This window comes from Silurus meridionalis, chromosome 7 (genome assembly GCF_014805685.1).
Source record: "Silurus meridionalis isolate SWU-2019-XX chromosome 7, ASM1480568v1, whole genome shotgun sequence".
Lineage (NCBI taxonomy): Eukaryota > Metazoa > Chordata > Actinopteri > Siluriformes > Siluridae > Silurus > Silurus meridionalis.
Genome location: NC_060890.1, coordinates 8,132,071 through 8,154,013, shown reverse-complemented (window position 1 = coordinate 8,154,013; position 21,943 = coordinate 8,132,071). Strand labels below are relative to the sequence as shown.

Sequence of the window (21,943 nt, the reverse complement as noted above, 5' to 3'; positions counted from 1 at the left end):
ACTCACCCGTGGCCTGAGCACGTTGTCTAAAGTGGTATCTCTCTGAGACCACATTCAGTTTGGAAGAAAATAACTGTTTTAGTGCTTGTAAAGATCCATTGAATGTATCGGCAGTAAGAGTCAAGGTATTATAAATCCGTTGTCCTTCCGTTCCCAAACAGTGAATCAGTAGAGCTCTTTTCCTATTGGCGGAAAACTCTTCCCCACCGATAGCAAGCAAGTAGTTCTGAAATAACTTTTCCCATGCATCAAATGAAAATGTTTGGTTCACCTGGACATTCCAGGAACGCAACCGGTGGTTATAGAGAGAGCAGGGCCATCCTAATATCCTCGTCGCCACTTGTTATGTTGAAGGAGGATTAGATAAATAAGCAGGCAGGACACAAGCTGTAGCTTGACATTTTACTTAACTCACATTAGCACTACCGTCTTTTTCTCAACATCGCTTTACATCTATTAACATGCTTATACCACCTAGTGAACATAAATGGTAATAGCAATTCAATTGTAAGAGAACACAACATTCAGGAATTTGAGCTACAGGAGATCGTTTGTTGGGTTGTAACCAGCCTTCGCTCCCCACGTGCATCATTGAGCCATGGCTGCCCATGACCACTTTTGATATACATTGACCACTATATATAAAAGTATATAAACTTTGGGTAAAAAGTGCACAGATCAAACAGCCTTCTGTCTCTTTCTCTTCTGTAATGGTGCCTCTAATTTTTCAGCACAGGTGCAGCATAAAATATGGCTATTAGTATGCTACACGCAAGATATTTCCAAAAAAAAATAGAAGGGGAAGAAATGCCTTTTGTTGCACATGTAACCCTAAATAGTGATTGCTCACCACAACGACAAGGGATCTCGATTTTTACCCCATTTTTATATATTTTCTCTCAAAATATATTACAAGATTTTGTTAACTGCAAAAAATACAATTGTAAAACAAAATAGAAAAAATCTAATTTGTGAATTCTGCAATGCATCCTTTATTTTTTATATTTTTTTATACATATAAACCCGATACACTTCATACTTTTACAAATCAATATACCGTTCTTTTTCTTTCAGAACCTTGGATTTGGTGGCACTAAATTAGTTGCAGCTGGTCAAATTGCAATCAAAGCCGATCTCATGTGAGATTTTTGTCAACCAGCCAGTAATCAACATTGTAAACCCATTGTTGGTTTCTGTTGCTTCCTTCCCACTCCAACTGATCATTATAAATAGTAATTGCTCATCACAACTACAAGGATTTTGGGGCAGGCAAATCTAATTGAATTCTTTTCCCATTTTCATACATTTTCCACTCAAAAGATATTACAAGGTTTTGTTACTTGCCATGCCTTAGGAGCAAATCACATGAAATTAACACAAAAGCTACATCATATGACCAAAGGTTTAAGAACACCCCACTATTACAACCATATTTGTTCCATCAAGCTGTTGCCACTGTCTGTTGCACAGAGCCCTGACTTCGACCCTGACAAACACCAGGAATGACATGAAACACTGATTGAACCCCAGACCTCCTCGATGTGACATCAGTGAATGATCTTACTAATGCTCTTGTGGCTGAATAGACAAATCCATACAGAAGAGTTAAATAAAACGGAAGTGTGGACCATATATGGACTGGGCTCTTTAAAAAGAACAAGCGTCCTCGTATACTGAATGCATGTTCTGCTGACAAGTGTCATGAATGCACAAGGATCCGGTATGCACACGTTCATAGTCCAGATAGGTAAAGTTCCTGTCCACTATTATGCTATTTACCTAGACCCTTCTTTTTAACTTTAAATCAAACAGAAGCCCAGGAATATTTACCAGCTTGCATGTGCATCCAAGGTCAACAATTTCTATAAGTGGTTTGTGCATTCCAATACAAGTCTTTGTCCTTTAAGTACACAACTAAATGCCATCAAATATTAGAATCATGGAAAAAATATGAAAATCCAAAGATTTCAGCAAACAGACCAACCACAGGCAAGGGACTGATAAGGCACTAAATTGTCAAAATTGCACCTGCAAACAAAACATGATAAGAAAATACCATATCGCACCATGTCATCAGGGGTGGACTTGTTTCCGCCTATTTCGAGTCACTCAGGAGAGCGAGACCTCTATTATTGTGGAGGTTGGCGAACGTTGGGGCTGAAATCAGTCGGTTTTTGGCTCTCAAGTGAGCAAACAGTGCATCTGACAACGATGCCGTCAACACACCTAATCCATTACTCTATGCGTCTGGATGCTTCTGGAGCAGCGCATCATTACCTCCTGCCATGAAGTGGATAGAACACAACAGTTGGAGAATAATGAGGCCGACAAGGAACAGAGCGCAATGGAGCTGCGGGTAGCATTGAATGATTACTCTGTAAGACTATTAACCTATTGCGGAATCAACGGGCATTGCATTCTGAGAGCACACACACACACACACACACTCCTCTTTATTTCTCACTCAAGGGTGCCAGCTGCTTGAAATCCCCTTTATTAGTTTTTTTTTTTTTTTTTTTACGACAGGATCAGAGATTCAAGAGGTGTGGAGTCTCGGTGAAGCAGGATTTCATTTATCCTTGGTTTGATAGACAGGCACGAGTTAAAAATGTCACAATGACTCACTGGGATTAATCCTGTTCAGGTCTCGTTTTGGAACGACAGCTGTAGAGAGTCGTACAGGAATTAAGATACCAGCACGGCTGGATCAGCGCCATTGCATTCATCCCGCAAAAGAAGTGGAAACGAGCAAATTAATATGATTGGGGGTACTGTCAGGTTGATTTTTCTAATGCATTGTCATGTATATAATGATATAGAATATACATAGCACTTTCACACTTTTCTTTCTCAAATTATTTGCTAGCTCACTCGCAAGTACAAGCGCCAGTGTCCTACCCAGACCTGTGTGGTGTTTGGTTGGAAATTAGGCTAAAAACTAGGTAAAAAAGTAGTGTAATTGCATATGGCTGGCTATTTATCTTATTAAACACCATTGAGTTTCTGCCCTCAACAAAAATTCCGCAAAATGAGTGTCCAATGCTTCGGCTATCAGCTGCAGTTTTCTTGTCTAGTCAGTGCATGTAAAATAAATTATTTAATTCTCACCAGCATCTTTCTCAGCATGCTTCTCAACTGCCATTGTGATGATTTTTGTGTATGTGCCAGTTTCATTCTTTTAAAAGAGTGCCTGCCTGTTTGCTTGATAAATAATTTGATAGTTAAACCATTACACCGGGAGCAATGGAGTGTTGTGCAGCCAGTTTGTGTAGTTCAAAATTTAATAGTTACATTTGAAGTCACACTAAATTATTTATTTTTATTTTCTGCACAGTTTATTAAGGAGTATGATTTTGTTCTTACTTTGCCTATAGGCTTGTGAGATTGTATGTAAAAAAAAAAAAAAAAAAAAAGAAAGGAAAGAAAGAAAGAAAGAAAAAGAAAGAAGGAATTCCATCATACTGTCATGCCCCCTAACTGTTGCTGATTGATGATAGTATCACCTGGGGCTTTAAGAGGAGAAAGAAAGGGTGTGTGTCCACATATAATTCACATGGGTGTGCACATGCTATGTCATTACAACAGAAAAAGACTGGACGACAATTACAAACAGGCTGTAGCTACAATTGTTAACATTTCTGCATTATTTAATTCGGTAATGAAGGAAAGTTCACAAAATCAAATTTGGGATTGCAAACAAATGTATTGTTATTAGCGGTAATTATGCACATTATAAATTGTAAATAGACTTCTGTAAATTATTCACGCATGTGTGAATAATGTGAATAATTAATGCATCAGTAGTGAGCAGCAGTGACTAAACTTATCGAATTCATGTACTTTACAGTAAATACACACTGTTTCATTTTCCTAACATCACATTTGATTTCTAAAACAAAGACATTCACGACTTTGTTTGCATCTGTTCCGCCGCATGGACAACTGTTAGCAATTCCGATTTTTCGTCCCAAGCTTATTCGCCTCCCAAAAAATTTCACTGAACAGCAGAGATGAAAGGTTTCTATATTTAACCGAGTGCTGTCTCTCAAAGGAAAGAAGAAGGGTGCTTTATACTTGTCACATGAACATAACAGCACAGTGAAATTCTTTCTTCGCATGTCCTAGCGATGTCGGAAGCTGGGGTCAAAGCGCAGTCTTAGCCATGTTACCCATGGAACACTTTTTTATCATTCAGATCTTTTCATAAGGGGAGGTGATAGCTCAATGGTTAAGGTATTGGACTTTGGATCGGAAGGTCACAGGTTCAAATTCCACCATGGTATATCAGTGAATCAAATGATTAACTGTCTCAAAATTGGAAAAACAATTTCAAAATTGGGCTGTTTGTTCATTTAATTTAAGCCGTTTTCAATGGCCAGCACGGTGAATGTGGAAATAAAATTAAAAAATCTTCTGTAAAACAGAAGAATCGCAGAGATGCAGATTCTTTGGCAGATTCGGCATACTGCGTTTTAATAGGAGGAAAGATTAAGCTTATTGCACTTTAAATACATTATTTTAAGTCTAGACTTGCGGCTTCTTTGGCGTTGAATTACAGTGTAGGTGGCAGGGTTTTCTATAGAAACAAATGTCTCCGAAACATACATTATATCAAAGTACACTGCCCCACTGCTCTCATCTCCACATGATGATTATGAGATTTCTGAAAGGAACTGAACCAAGTATGCAACTGCCATTCACTGAAACAGTAAAAAACATGAACCCGCTTGCTGATTATGGAATAATCTTTTGAGACAGAAAACACAGACATATACAGTACTTGAGTAACACACACCTGTGGTTCCCCTTATAAGACACTACTTTCTCTCACTGTTATCCAGTCACCAACTGTGACTGAAAATCAAATAACCTGGACAGAAGATTTTTACTCAAGCATCTAACAAAAGCAGCTGGGCCCTGTCGACCCTGTTATGTTTTACTGGTGATAAATGGATGCAGATACTGAATACAGATATTAGATGTATTTCTTATATGTGGATTAGCGGTAAAATACATTTTAGCCTGGTTGAGTCCAATTAAATTTAAATGAGGGAAATATTCAAAGGTTTGTCGAAACCTGGACATAAGGGGTGTGTTTTTTTTAACACCCCATTCCACATTTAGTCTACATTTGCTGTTATAATAGCCTGCACTCTTCTGGGAAAATGTTCCACCAGATTTTGTACTGTGTTTTAGAGATTTTGCCCTTTTAGCTACAAGGGAGGGAGTAAAGTGGTAAAGGTAATGATAAAGGTAATGGGAGGAGCCCTGGGGTGCAGTCATTGTTCCAATTCATCCCAATGGTGTTCAATAGAGTTACATTCAAAGCTCTAGAGCAGGCTACTGAAGATTTTCCACTCCAGTCCATGTAAACGATATCTTCACAAAGACACCCTATACAATTGTGTGCCTCCAAATCTGTGGTAACAGTCTGGGGAAGAACCACATATTGCTGGAAAAGTCAGGTGTCCCTGTTTTGTTGTCCATGTAGTGTACAAATAGAAGTTATGTGAATTAAAACACAAATCAACAGCAATAATACAAACACAATGGAGATTTTTTGCGCGAAAAACCATATACATGGTTCTAAAAGCACCACTTATTTGATTATGGAAAAGCATATAAAAGACAATGGTTAAAGATGAATGTGTAGCATAATTCACTGATACGAGAACTCTCACAGATGGGTCTTGATACACATTGATCTCTAACCATATGATACAGATACAATTACAGCTCTTCCCTTGCTTTACTATCACTTAAACCAGGTGTCATGTATTGAGGACAAGTGCAGCTAATCATTTTATGTTACGCTAGCAAATATGAACAACGGAACAAAGAAGGAAAACAAAATAATCTGACATCGAAACAAGAACAAAAAACTAAAGCGTGGACAACAAGAATGACAACTTTAAAGGACAAACTTGAGACAAATTGGGAGGTATGATATGACTAACATATAAGAAAGTCATGTGAGATGAAGGGGAAAATGTGTCAGGCATAATCCTGACACCAGTACTGATCATGAACACACTCAGAAGCTTTACAATATTTCAGAAAACACGAGAGGGAAAATCACACAACATTATTTAAATAGTTTTGACTGTATTATCCGGGAACTTAGAAAATGTAATGACAATTACATAATATAGATTATTATATTTAATAAAATGTAATAAATATGACATGCTGTGTATGTACAATAATTTTCTATGATTAGTATGAAAAAACATCCCTGATAATAAATGAATAATAGATAGCAAGTATCTCATACAGCAAGAATAAATGAAAGTACAAAGCAAGAAAAACAATGAACACAATTCAAGAAGTCTTCTTTCACTGCAGCCACAGCTGCACCATCTGCATACATCAACTCTAGCAGAAGCGTCAATATTAACCTCATAAAATGACTCCGGGTTTACCGTGCATTATTTTGGATTTTTTCTGTGGATTGCAGTTTTCCTGTGGATTTGAAATTCAGGCAAATTGTGTGTTTTGGTGAAAATTCTTCATGAAAGAAAACACAAAAGTATAAATCAATCATTAACAACCTGACCTCCTGATGTATAGCTTTTCTTAAAATAATTCGTCTTGTAAATTCTTCTAAGTGTATCTGAATTCCTTCTCCTCTGTCAGCCATTTTGGGCTGAAAAGAAAATAGCTATTAAATCCTCATGAATATATTTGAGCTTGTGCAGTCTGCAACGAATGCTGGTTGAGAGTCTGACTAGCATGCTCTCTGGCCATCCAATTAAAGGACATGAAAATGGTGTTTGGTGTTTGGACGCGGGCTAGAGGGCCTATGTAGTGGCCAATACATGTAGTAGTCTTACGACAATACATGATATAACGGCTGAAATCTGATTGGGTAGAAACTCGAATATGAACTTAAACTCTGTGGCACAGTAGCCACACTGTACCCAAGAGAAATGCTATGAAATGAAGACAAATGGACTATTGGGAAATATTTTATACATTTTCATGAGCAAAAATATATTACAATGTAAATCAGTGATTCAGATAGAGTTAAGACCAGCAGAGAAGGTTTTGCCATCTGGAACCTGGGTATACATACAGTGGGTACATTGATTATTTCTTGGTTCTAATCCCAGAAACTGACTCCAAGACATTGGTGAACTGAAAGGGATGGAAAATGTCTTTGCCTCTGGCATTTATGTCAGGAAATAAAAGTCTGTGGCCTTGTAAGCCCTGGATCCAAACCCAAGCCCATGATGGAGCCTCACAGGGCTCTGTCTGAAAGACTGACGTTTGACCTCCTTTAGAAGGGCCCTCGCTTCATCCTGCGTCCTTTTCAAAACAGGGCTCTGGACCCCGAGGTGGCCACAATGTGACATGCGACATTTATTTTTGAACAACAAGCCATCTGGATGGCATAGTTTAGAGAGACTGCATAGAGAGGGACACCATGCCTCGTTAAAGTCGTTTTGTCTGATGGCGACGCTGCAGCAGCAGCTATGTGAGGGTTTCTCCTGCGGATGCTGAGAGCACAGAGCGAACCCCGTTTAAGTCCGTGCATTTAATGAGACAGCCAGGGAAGCTGTGATGATAGCGCCTGAGCCGACGATGAATCAACAGGCTGGTGGGAAAAGCCATGCAATATGACAGGTGTATCCGTGGGGCATAAACGGGTAAAGACAACAGATGTCTGGCTTTTGCCGACTACGTAGTGAAAACATGCAGCCCTGTCGCCGCCATGTTAAGGGGTGTGAAGAAGATGATCTCAGATGCTGTTGCTATTTATTTTATGTTGCCGCCGCCGGCAGGACTGGGTGACATGTTAATATGAGCTGTATGAGGAACGACATTCCCACTGCAAGACTTAGTGTTCGATTACAACATACTTTTGTTCCAGATGCTGCTTCTTTCACTAGTCACTTTCTTGTTATCGTGGGGACCAGTGTTTGTTCATTCCTGTGAGTTCATTTGTGTTTTAAATTCCTGACCGATTTAGTGCCTTTGTGGTCCCAAGATATTTGCGTACAGATGTTGGTACAGATGCTCATTGTTCATTGCTTGGTATTTGTTCATAAAGTGATACAAACAATTTTTCTGAAGTCTTACTTGAATTCTCACTGGCTTTTAAAACATTCCTTTTCCATCCATCGTCGCATGACTGGTTAATTCCTGATTATTTTAATTGTCCGAACAAACACAAGTAAAACAATTAAAAAGAGTTAGACTAAATTCTGAAAACTTTCCATCCGTTTGAGATTTGATGAATGTGAGCTTCTGATTGACTGGAATACCTTAAAAGTGTACAAATAATATTAATTCTATTATATAATATTTTTAATTTACTAATGTAAACAAAGCAGAAACCATAAAAACATGTGACCTTCCCTCGGTGTGTGTAACTTTTTGCAGTATCGTGACTGACCCTGTGCCTTTACCCTAACGTCCTAAAATCACTGGGATATGAGAAGAAAAAATATGACCATGTTGTAATGTACAAGTAATAAGTATAAAGCCCTTTTTTTATATATTAGATTTTTTCTAAACAGTTATCGAGCTAGATTTCATAATGTTCATTTAAACACTATTCCAGACTAGCACGTGAGCACACATTTACGCACAGAGAAGATCGCTGTTTAGTAGCTCAGTACGCTTAATAGAAATTACATGAATTTAAAACAAAAGCAAAAGATTTAAACACGCATGTTGCATATTGGCTTTGCTATGACTAATGTGACCTTCTGAACATCCAGCTTCACTCTTTTTGCCTTTTTATTAAACAATTTGATTTTGGCAAAGCTCACTGAACCGAGCTGTTTATTTGCTGTACATCATGCACCACAGCCTCCATACCTATGACAACATAAACAAAGCACTTGACACAGGCAAACAGATCCATCAACCTCTTTCAGGGTATAAAGAAGCCATGCCTCAAGACTCAAGTCTTCCCTTTTCTAGCATAAACCTCCTTTATAAATCATACACTGTGCAGATTCCTGGAATCTTCTACCTTATGGCTGCTCAGTGTTGAGCGGGAGACCACAACAGAGAGCATGAGAGTGCCGAAAGAAGAAAAATAAAGGTGAAAACTTGCATGGTCAATTAGGGATCTAATGATCACCAGGTTAAAGTTATTTGAGATGTGACACTTCCTTGCAAGATTTGTTCTGATCTTTTATTATTTCATTTTACTCTTAATAATAATACTAATAATAATTTATCATGATCATTATCAAATTATCATTATCCAAAAGGCAACCATGTTCTTGTGAAATCTTCTGTCATACCTAAAAATTTGGCTCATGATAAACATGTTTTTCTGATTGTTAATAATGGTTTTATTTTACATAAAGTCGAAAGTGTCGACTTTTCTTAATAGAAAGCAACTGAACTTGACATTAAGGCGAATTGAGGCTTTTAGGAAGTCAAGTCAAGTCAAGTTTATTTCTATAGCGCTTTTCACAACAGACATTGTCTCACAGCAGCTTTATAGAAATCAACAGTCAAGGTGAACGGTGTGTATTTATCCCTGATGAGCAGCCATGGTGACTATGGCAAGGAAAAACTCCCTTAGATGTCCTCATTTGGGTGACATCAAGAGATTGATCATAAATCTTTCAACAATACAGAACACTGGAGAGTGAGAACTAACATGAGCACTGGAGTAAAGGATTATAAGTAATGTTCTTTCTACAGTCTTATACAGTCATTATGGTTATAAAACAACATTTGTGACCATCACAGATCCAGCACCAGCTTCTCCATGCCAGAGCCTTAAAAAACAAAAGTATGTGTTTAAAGAGTTTGAAAGAGTTTTTTAACCTGTGCAGATCATTCCTGGTTCATGATTTCAGTTCAGATGCTCCTTTGGAATCAGTGGTGGATAAAGTACAAAAAAATTACAAAATCAAAGTAGAGATACACTAAGTAAAATATGACTCCAGTAAAAGTAAAAGTGCTCCCTTTTTACTTTTACTTGAGCATAAGTACAAAAGTATTTGCCTTTAAATGTACTTTAGTATCCAAAGTGCTATGATTTATTATGGCTATAATGGTCCTATTATCATTTTTGTTACAAATCTCTTGCCTAATCGACACAGTTTATGTGAAAAGACTCCAATGTAACTTTTAGCACACCGATCTATTAGTAGAATGATATCAATGAGTCAAATGCTGATAGTTACCATCAGAGGTGGGAAGTAACGGAGAACAAATACTTTGTTACTGTACTTAAGTAGATTTTTTCGGTATCAGTACTTTACTCCACTATTTATTTTTCAGACAACATTTTACTTTTACTCATTACATTTTTACACAAATATCTGTACTTTTTACTTCTTACATTTTCAAAACAGATTCGTTACTTTAGTTTTAATCCACTGATTTGGTAAAATATTATTTTTTTATTTTTTTTCACTGCGCGCTGATTTCAGCCGAACAACCGATTTCCTGTTACTGTGCGTCTTTTCCAATCCGCTGGTGTATCATGTACTGTCTCTCACTCACCACAGATGTAGACTAGTTTACGAAGATAAGAATCAGCAGGCAGAAGGCAGTAAGAAGTTTAGGGTTAATGTGGATGAGACAGAGGGAGTCAGTGATGTAACACGACTGAGAACAGACACATTCATAATCATCATCATCTTTTCTCTGCTTGTGTTCTATATGTGGATCTTCAGCCTGGACACATTCATTCGGTAACAACATTTTTTATTTGTTTTGTATTAATATATATATATATATATATATATATATATATATATATATATATATATATATATATATTTGGCTGTCAAAATTAAAATTATTGTAAACGGCACTAAGTTTTATTAACGCGCTATCAATTCAGCGCGCATTTCTGTTTCACCATTTTTATAAAAAAATGTAAATACATTAATAAATATCTAAATATAAAAGAGGGGAGATTAAAACCTTCGGGAAAAAAATACATTTATCCACGATGTCCTTTCTTTACTTACATATAAAATAAATAAATAAACTCCAGATAAAAATATTTTTAATCAGTAAACTTTTGTTTTATTTATGCGCCAAGTCTCAAATCAAACACAAAATCCGCCATGTTTTACACAATTAACCCTCTAGGTGGCGTTTTGTGGGTTTTTCCCTCATAATGGAGACACAAACTACTTTTTACTTAAGTACATGTCTGAGCCAAGACTTCTTTACTTTTACTTGAGTAAAATAGTATAATCAGTACTTCAACTTTGACCCAAGTATTTTAAAACATGAGTATCTGTACTTCTACTTAAGTAAAGGATGTGTGTACTTTTGCCACCTCTGGTTACCATGAGCCCAAAACCTTTTTTTTTTCTTCTTTTTCTTCTCTTGACTGCTCCCATTAAGGGGCGCCACAGCGGATCATCCGTCCCAAAACCTTTTTTTCAACTTCTTAAAAGCGTTTTTTTTTTTTTTTTACTTTGAAAAGTAGATACCACCAAGCGAAAATCAAAACAAGTTAAAAACAAAGCACACGCTCTACCCTGACTGGTGGCTTGCTGCATGTTTGGTCACTTAAGTAAGATTTTTACTTTAAAATGTAGTGAAGTTGAATTAAGTCTGCCCAAATGGAAATACTTTAGTAAATACAGATACGCAAAAAAAGTACAGTAACAAAAAAGAAAGAAAAAGAATGAAATGTGATAATTATATATGTGTAATTATGTAAAGTGATAGTAAATAATGAAATATGTATATACTGTTAGTTGCAATTAACATCTGTTACATAGAGGTGAGTCATTGTACAGTGCAAAGGCATATGGTAGGAATATTTTCCTGAACCTTTTTTTTGTGACAGCGAAGCAGAATCAGTCTGTTGGATTATGAACTCCGCTGCCTCTGTATGGGATCATGTAGTGGGTGGGATGGATTTTCCATGATTGACAGGAGTTTGTTCAGTGACCTGTTGTCCCCCCTACTGCCTCCAATCTGTCCAGTTTGTGTCCGATTATGTATTAGGCCTTGTGGATGATTTTATTGAGCTTGCCTGCATCCCTGGCACTGATGCTGCTCCCCCACCAGACCACAGCACTATAAAAGACACCTGCCAAAACAGACTGATAAAAAATTTCCAGCATCCTGCTGCATACATTGAAGGATCTGAGCTTCCTCAGGAAATAAAGTCTGCTCAACCTCTTCTTATACACAGCATCAGTGTTGGTCCTTCAGTCCAATCTGCTGTTTAAAGAAACACCCAAATAGTTGTCAACAACCCCAATCTCCTCACCCAGGATGGTAACAGATTTAATCATAGTTTTACTCTTCCTGAAGTCCACCACAATTTACTTGGTTTTAACAATGTTCCTCTCTATCCCTAATACACCCCACCACTGCAGAGTCATCAGAGAAGTTTTGCAGGTGGCAGGTGTTGTATTGGAAATCTGAGGTGTACAGTGTGAACAGGAATGGAGAAAGGACAGTCCCCTGAGGTACTCCTGTGTTACTTACCACAACATCAGACAGGAAATCCCCAACCATACACACTGTTATCTCTAATCACTGTTCTAAATTGATGCACTGAATATAAACACTTATAACTGTATTAGCGTACAGTCACATACAGCATGAAAAAGCTGATGTAGCATAGATGCAGGCAATTCACATACACTGATCTCTCTCTAATACCTATTAATTAAAATTCATTTAAATACAGCATTAGTTTATCTCTGTGTATGATTTAGAGCAGGCAGAATTTGAGCTCCCTATATTAACTAGCATTATTGTTATTCATTACTGCAATCATCAATGACTGCTTTAACTTGTCAATACTGGGAACTGACTCATTGGGATAATCCATGACTGGGTGAGCATTCCATCATTTTAATGCACAACATGGAGGCAAAGAACCACCTGACATAAAGCTAACATCATGCAAAAGCTTTGTTAAAAAAAAAAAAAAAACATGAATAAATAAAAATACAACCTAAAAACAAGGTGCAGACTGGAATACTGGGTGCGACTCATGAACAGACAAGTAATAGGAAATCAGCCAATCAAAATGCACAACACTTTGAAACTGAATTACTAAGTGTTAATTATTATTATAATTATGATTTTTTTATTATTATAACTATTACACATTTTAAAGTATTCACTGGGGCATTATTTACACCTCATTTCAAAACTTTAATAGAGCATTAATTTTTTTAATTGATATATCACCTGTGTCTTCTCGATGAATATATAAGAAAGATAGATAGAAAGAAAGAAAGAAAGAAAGAAAGAAAGAAAGAAAGAAAGAAAGAAAGAAAGAAAGAAAGAAAGAAATCTCTGTATGTGCATGTGTGTGTGTGTGTGTGTGTGTGTGTGAAACAGATTGGAGGACAGAGGCAGATGGTGAAAGAAGCAGTAGTTCCTATCCTGCACATCAATATTAAATCCTACACCATATTATTTATATACACACACACACACACACACACACACACACACACACACACACACACACACACGCACAAGTGAAGTTCCTTAGTTGTTAGTGCTTCTGCTCTACACCGCTACATGTGCTTGTGTAAGATATATAATGGACTGCACCATTCATAAAAAAGAAAGAAAGAAAAAAAAAAGATCACTGGCAGGAACGAACCACGTCTCTTTTAGACTGATTTGTCCTTGTCTACTGAATCTAGGGTTCTTTGTCTGTTTTTTGGCTATTGTGATAGGACGGTAAAGCTCAGCATGATGAGAAAACAAGCTTTAACATTGTTTTCTTCATACAAACATTGTAAACATGTTTAAAAAAAAAAAAAAGTTCAATCTGACCAAAATCTGACAGCGTTTTCTTATTGAGAAGCCATTCAAATGTCCAGCAGTGTTGTACATCTGAACACAACAGAATCTCCTGAAAACTCACTTCAGTCAGTCATCTTGCATTAAATACAATTGTCATTAGAATGAGTGTCAGAAAGTGTATTTTTTTTTTTGCTTTAAAAGTGGGCGATCTTAGCATAATCACCTGCTGTCTCCATCTAAAACCATCACAAACTTCAGAGGATGTTCAAGACATGTAATTTAAGGTGACAATAAGAGGCTTAACGTCAGGTGCAATCCGAGTAGGTTTCCTGTACTCCAGTCCAGTCCACTCACCGAGACTCTGTGGTACAAATATCAGGCTTGTTTATTGTTTACAACTGTGCTTTGTTGTTCGTCATTTATCAGTTCTAGCTAGACCTTGAAAAAAATCCATCACCCCTTGTGGTCAAAGACTCACACACACACACACACACACACACACACACACACACACACACACACACACACACACACACACACAAATGTCTTACTCTGGTGAGTGCTGAGAATCTTCATAATCACCACCAAGCATCGAGCAGAGTTGAGCAAAGATACATTGAAATGTATTTTAAGATAAAATACCAAATACCTTAACTTGAAGTGTATCAAAATGAACGACAAAATACAGCAGCCACACTACGTATCAAAATAACTACTGTATTTTTGTATTTTGCAAATACTAAAAAATACTTTGTCAAGGGAGCTTAAAATTTCTTCGCAAACCTTCCAGCAATTGGCTTATTCGATCTACTGTATCCCTTCACCATTAAACCGACTCAGTTGATTAATTAAACAATGTTTGATAGCAAAAGCTTGCCCAAAAGTTTGCCCAAAAGCTTGCCCAAGTCATGCAATAAATCAAATACAACAAGTCGTGCAATAAAACAAATATTCACATACATAATCCCTGTGATCTCGCAGATGAAGGTTAGTTTTAAAGTAACCAACAATTTGATGTTAAACAGTTTGCAAATGATTCATAATTGCATCATAATTTAGTTACTCGGTGTTTGGTAACGAAGGGCAACTTTGCATCAGCAACATGGACTCAATGACGAACAAGTAATTCAAAATAACGACTGATGGCACCTGTATTTATAGCAACTAGTTTCTAACTAATTAATTATTCGATTGTTGATCATAAATATAATATAATATATTACAGTATGTGTCAGGCAGTCATTTATGCAATGATATGCAAAATTATGATCTGACTTAACAGCTACTTCAATTACTTAAATTCAAATATTTATTTCTTGATCATTGGAAAACTATTTGAAAGCTGGCAGCCTTCATGTTTCTTACCTTCACCACCTTTTTCCGTATGGATCAATTTCTGTTCTGGGTGAACTAATGATTAGGCACCAATCAGAGGCTGCATTTTGAATATTGTCATCATGTCGACTTCTTACAAAGTGTTTTACAGTACAAAATTACAAAAAACCAAACATTTTTTGATACTAAATATAAAGCCATTTTCATCAACCCTATAAAATACAAATGACAAAATCCGATTTTATATTTGAAATATGTATTTGAGATACATGTATTATAAATACGGCCCATCCCTGGCATCCTGTAAGTGCTTGATGTGCGTGATAGCAAGGAAGTGCTAATGTGCATGTGAGTGTGCGGCGAATAATATCCTGATTTAAAACGGAGTGTATGGTGTGACCCACACCTAGCCACGGATTATCCCGCTTATACCCTGGTCGCACGCCAGCATTGATGAGTCGAAGCGTTCACTGATGTTTACAAAGCAAAACTGACTGAATACATAAAAAACAAAAGGTTACATTTCATTAGTTATTTGGAACAATAGATCTAGTACAGTGGTGTAAAGTATTTTAATAAATGTGCTTCGTTACTGCACTTAAATATTTTTTGGCTACTTTCTAGTTTTACTGAATATAAAAATAAACAGCAACTTTTACACTCAACTCAACTACATTTATATTTCAATATTTGTGAATATTGAAATATATTATAAAAATATAATATATTGTATATATTTCTGAATATTACTTTAGCGTTTATTTACTTTCATTTTATTTGTTGATTGAATAGTAATGGTTCTTTTTGTGACATTTTACTGTAATTTTATTTATTGATTTCAGAAACCTTTTTATTGATTGGTTTACTACTTTGTGTTTTTTGTTTTGACTGACAAGTTTGAACTTTGTTTCATTCTGGCATGTTAAAGAGGCTGTTGTGTTAATCGTGAATAATGCAATCTTGATGTGCAATTCAATTTGTATTTTAATCTAATTCTGGATTACACTAACATGTGTCTTGGTCAGTATAGTTTTAATTAAGTATGATTTTCAGATACGATTTTTCACCTCTGATCTAGAATTTTGTCCACTGTAAATCATGCCCAAAATAAAATGTTAATAATTTAAAAAGAGGGGGATAGAATTGCCACTAGAATTGAGTTTCTAGACAGCCCATGGTATAAAGACTGAACTTGTATTTATGAAATATCAAAATATCCATGCATATCTTCAGCTCCATTTTTTTCCCCTGTAAAGCAAATCTAAAAACCCTGACTTTTCCCTTATATGGTCACATTAAATGCCTCATAACACAGCTCTAGAAACTGGAGGTCATATACACATTTGATTCTTCTGTCTTCTTTCTGTTGGGAAATAAAACTTTCAAGACTTGAGAAGAATTTGTTGTTTATTCTACCTCCTAATGGCCAAATTCACCTCCATGCAAGTATGAAAATGGACACCTATGTTCACAATGTCCACAATGCCTCACACTCCATACCAGAAGAATATGAGTGATTTCTGTCACATGTATTCCTGCAGCTCCACCAGTGTTGTTGTGCGTCTCTTGGCAGCCTCTGTGACTAGTTCTATTTTTGTCCTTTTGTTGTTGTTGTGAAGAGATGTCCCATCTCTGTGATTTCATTGCCCTACCTCATTTTTTTATCCACTTGTTAATGATACATGGTACATCCAATATTTTGGGAAAACCTTTGTTGCTGAGAACTTTCAGTGAGATGCTGCACATGGTTTGTATGGTTTGTCTGATTAAGAAAAAAAAAAAAAAAAAAATTATATATATATATATATATATATATATATATATATATATATATATATATATATATATAAAACTATATAGAAGCAGCTGGACTTTATTTGGGGTTAATCGGAATTACTTAATTGACATAAATTCGAATGCGATTGGTTACTTTTGCGTACATTCGCATGCCTCATTAAAACATTTTAGCATTCACAGTATTTGGCAGACACCTTTATCCCGAGCAACTTACAATTATTTTGTTCATACTGTACAGCTAAGCAGTTAAGGAGTAAGGGCATTGTTTAAGGGACAAGCTGTGGCTTGGCGATGAAAGGATTTGAACTTATGACCTTCTGATAAGTCCAACATATTAACCACTGAGCTACTTATTTTTCTTCTTGTCCCCTACAACATTTCTTTCTTTATTTTGTTGGTTGCTATGAGGTGGTATCAAAATGTTTCGAGACTAATGGTGCTAACTGGTGCGATTCTTACCACGTCTGCGATTTCATCATGGACAGCAAGCAAGAACAAAGAACAAACGTGAAATTTCGCATCAAACTGGACAAATCCGAAACTGAGACATTTGACATATGTCTGACATACGGCAATCATTAGTTCAAGGTGTTTTCGAGTGGCACGTGCACATGTCAAAAGCTGAAGAACATCACTGGAAGACTTTCAACGAGCTCAGTTTCTGAATAGGTCGAAACCATTTGGCTACTTGTGCATGACGACTGTTGGAGAACAATCCAAGTGATCTCATTCCGCACCCACCCTACTTGCTAGATTTGGCCCCTTTGGACTTTACCCTCTTCCTAGAGATACAGTTCAAAGGTAGCCGTTTTGACACCATTTCAGAGATCCAGCACGAATTACAGAAGACTTTCAAGACATATTGCAGGAAAGCTAGGGCTTATTTTAAACATGACAGTGTGTACAGGAAACAAACAGGTAAATAAAGTACTTTCTTTAAACTCTTTTAAACCCTCAAATATTATGAAAAAGGTCAGACATTTATTTTTTTTACTGGTTTAATTTTTTACTTTACATAATTGATACTGAAGTTCTGGTGGGAAGGACCTAAAAATGTACAAAATGAATTACATGATGGAACACAGCAAGCAACACTGTACCTGGAAAGAAAAAGGATTTTTTTAAACTCCTTCTCTTACTATAAAAACATCAGTTATTGAAGAATTAAAAAATGCTGCATTGCAATAATTTATGACAAGTTTGGGATAAGTTGCATTCTGGAAGTTTTGAATAATGTGAAACCTTGGTGGTCCTAAAGCACAACTCGGGAGTGTGTAAGAGATGTAAAAAAAAAAAAAAAAAAGAATTTGGAGAAAAGCTGTCTGTAATGGAATGGCCTGCTCAGTCACCCGGTCCCTAACCCAATCAAGATGCTCAGGGAGGAGTCGGATCGAAAGTGCAAGTAAGGTGCTGAATAATCTCCACAAACCCCCTGGGAGGGCTTACAACACACATTGCAACACATAGCCAGAAATCACCGGTGGTTTGTCTGAAAATTCTGACATATTTATAGCAGCTAAGAAAAAATAATTTTGTATGTGTTTTCTGTTGTCTGTAAATTTTCTGGTAAGATATAAAATGACTGTTTGGTTTTATCTTCACAATCAAATGCTTCTCTGGTTATTCTGATTCATATTTGAGAACTGTTTCCTTTTTTATTCCAGTAAAGTTTCCAGTCTATTCCTAAGGGTCCATTTAGAGACTTAAGTGTTAAGATCGATATCATTGTGACTGGATCTCCTGTGCACAGTCCGTTTTATGACATTTTATAGATTTTTGATCGAATGTAGATCTGGGCTCGGGCTGAACTGTTTCAAAACGTCAATCTTCTTCCGAAGCAATTCCTTTGTTGATTTGGTTTTGTGCTTTGGGTTGCTATTGTGCTAGAAGGCAAAATCTTTCTTCATTTTTTACTGACTAAAAGAGTCCTGTGGATTTTGCACCAAAAGAGATTGATATCCATAATTCGGTCCGTCTGAATTACAGCTGCAGGCCTAGCTGAAGAGAAACAGCCCTAGAGGATAATGCTGCCATCACAATGCTGCTGAAGGTCTCTTGTTAGCCTTCTTGTAAAAAGTCTTCTTCTAGTTTTTTTGTTAATTTTGGAAGGACATCTTGTCCTTAGTGACGTTACTGTGGTGCCACATGTTCTCCAAGTGTTGATGATGGCCCTCATGGTGCAGGATAAAGGTTGCCAGTGCTGTGATTTGTACACAAGCTCAAAATAACTCGAAGCTTCATACACGAACTTTGCATTGCTGATTTAATAAAATCTTTGTGTGTTTAAATGTTTTTAGTTATCTTTTTTACCTAGACAGTGTAGGTAGTATACTTATAAAGCATTGTTGTCCTGTTCCATTTCCCCTTATTTACAGGCTGTCAATATAAAAACTTACTTTCGGTTTCTCCCATTAGGGGGTCGCCACAGCGGACCATCTGCATGTTTGATTTGGCACATGTTTTTACGCTGGATGCCCTTCCTAACACAACTTTTCCCATTTATCCGGGCTTGGAGCCGGCACTAAGGCTTGTGCAACTCTAATGGGTTCCCTGACCGGGGATCAAACACGGGTCGCAGCGGTGAGAGCGCCGCATCCTTATCACTAGACCACCAGGGAACAGGCTGTCAATATAAAACTTTTTTTTATTTATTTTTTGGTTAATATTAGATGTAAATCACCTACAAATAAAGAGAGAGCAATACTGTAAATTCATTCATAAATTCATTATTAACTATCTAGACTATTAGTCCAGCAGGATCCCAGCAACAACCTGTGCAGCTTTGGAGAATTCCATCCCCAGTAGGATTAAAGCAGTGTTAGATAACGATAGTGCTCACACAATATATTGACTCATTCGACACAGTTTTGACATGATCACTTAGGGTCTACTCACTTTTGTTGCCAGCTATTTAGACAATAATGGCTGTATGTTGAGTTATTTTCAGATGACAAAAAATCTATACTGCTATACAAGCTGCACACTGACTACTATTTTTATAGTATTGTCCCTTGAGAAGAAATACTAAAATGGTTGCTGAAATGAGAGTGGTGTACACACTTTTGTAAGATACTGTATATATAAAGATATAAGATTTTGCGCCTACTGTATATAAATATACAATAATAAAAGTACACAATGATAAAGATAACACGTCTGTGACAAGAAAGCAAACCACTGAGCATGCTGTAGTTCTTTTTCAGAGATTTTTTTATGTGATACAGTGTTGCATATCAATATTTCCAGCTATATGCCTCAATCATAAATCAAAAGAATAAAGACAAATGACTATTTAATTCATCAAGCAGGATTGTGTGAAAGAATTGGTCAAATGACTCACCATAACGGATGCCTGTACAGCAGTCAATTATTAATGAGCAGACGAGGGGAGAATATAAGGTGCCCATGGGTCCTTTAGTAAAAAAGGTCTTTAGCTTATTTAGAGAACAGCCACAGCATGCGGTGGGATAATTACATTCTGTTGCCCTGTCGGCTATCCATTTTATTAAAATCACCTGGGTAGTTTGTTAGAAAATAAATAGCGTCCCAACATCCTGTTAGAGTCTATCAGAGGATATCAGAGTGTATAAGGGTTTTAATGTATTGATCAGCTCTTTGATGGTTTACAAACAGCAACAAAAGCATGGTATAGTATAGTACAATACAGTACCATAGTACAGTATAGTATAGTACAGTATACAATTCTCAGACAAGTCACACTTCAAAATGCATGCAGACATTAAAACGCAGGTTGTTTTTGTTTGTTAATTTTTTTCGTTCTGCCTTGAACATTAAGCTCCTTCCCTACAAGCTTTACTCCTTCAATCCAACCCCAAATTGGACACTCCAGAAAAAAGCCACACGATGAAAGAAATGAGGTTTTATAAGCTACAGTGATCAGTGTGCAGTCCAGCTGCTCAATCCATCTACTATTCAGCTACACTGGATTTCACTCTCAATGCGCACTTTCCCCCAAATCAATACTATTTTATACTGTAGTAAGGCAACAGATTGCTGGAGGAGGATGTCCGAGCTAATTGGATGAAGTGCTCAGTAATCCCCCAGTTCCTCTTGTCTGCATGCAAACTAACAACTTGATCGATTCACTGTGTTTGTGTTTATATATATATATATATATATATATATATATATATATATATATATATATATATTCAACATACATACATACATACATACATACATGCAATTATTGATTCCAAATACCCCAAAAGCACACATCTGCAGGTAGAAATTACACTTTGCAATTAGGCAGAATAATCTGGGAATGAAAGGCGAGGCAGTGCAATGATCCTAAGTAAGAAGCAGCGTGAATACTGCAGAAACAGACTGGATAGCGTTATTAAACCGAGAAGGAGCTTAGGTTCATGATCCGATCCAGCCACGAGCATGATGTCAGCCTTGTCAGCGAAACCAGGCTCGAGCCAGTGCCAAGTCCACCTGCTACACTTTCAGGACACACCGGAAAACAAAGAATATAAAGTCTTACCATGCTGGTTTGGAAAGGCAGGTAAACCCCCTCAGACACGGCGTGAAAGTGCCGGGGAAGCGAGCACATTCTGTAGAAAGGTACAACTGTTCCTCCGCCACACACTAGCGCCCTCTGCGCGGGGTGTGTGTGTGGAAGGGGGGTAAGCGCCTGTGTGCTTGTGCGCGCCTGCGTCCGTGCGTACGTGTGTGTGTGTGTACGTGTGTGTGCATGCGTTTTACTCTCCGCTACATCAGTAAACACCTGAGTTTACGAGCACAAACTATCCAGCTAATTTCAATTCAGCAAAAGAGAAAAAAGTGTGGCCGCTGGCAACGATTTTCCGAAATGACCCTTAAATCCCCACGACACGAGAGAGTAATCGCATTACGGACGAGACACACACCGGGATGTGTGTGTGTGTGTGTGTGTGTGTGTGGAGCTCTGTAGAAGACCCGGAGCTGTCCAGTTCTGAACGCGCCTGCGGTTTGTTTCAGGTGGACGTGCGCATGAGATCCCAGACCAATCAACAGAGCCACAGTCCACCCCAAAATTTGCATAGCCAATCGGAACGGCCGAATTATAGTCACGTGACTTTGTATT

General features: G+C 37.1%; 1 protein-coding gene across 1 annotated transcript in view; it reads right to left on the bottom strand.

The window, feature by feature from the left end:
* Positions 1–21,794, bottom strand: part of pcdh15b (protocadherin-related 15b) — a 212,322-nt gene extending 190,528 nt beyond the window's left edge. The window contains exon 1 of the mRNA XM_046853892.1: positions 21,362–21,794. The gene's annotated coding sequence lies outside the window, so the exon portion shown is untranslated. The remainder of the gene's footprint in view (positions 1–21,361) is intronic.
* Positions 21,795–21,943: the final 149 nt, after the last annotated feature.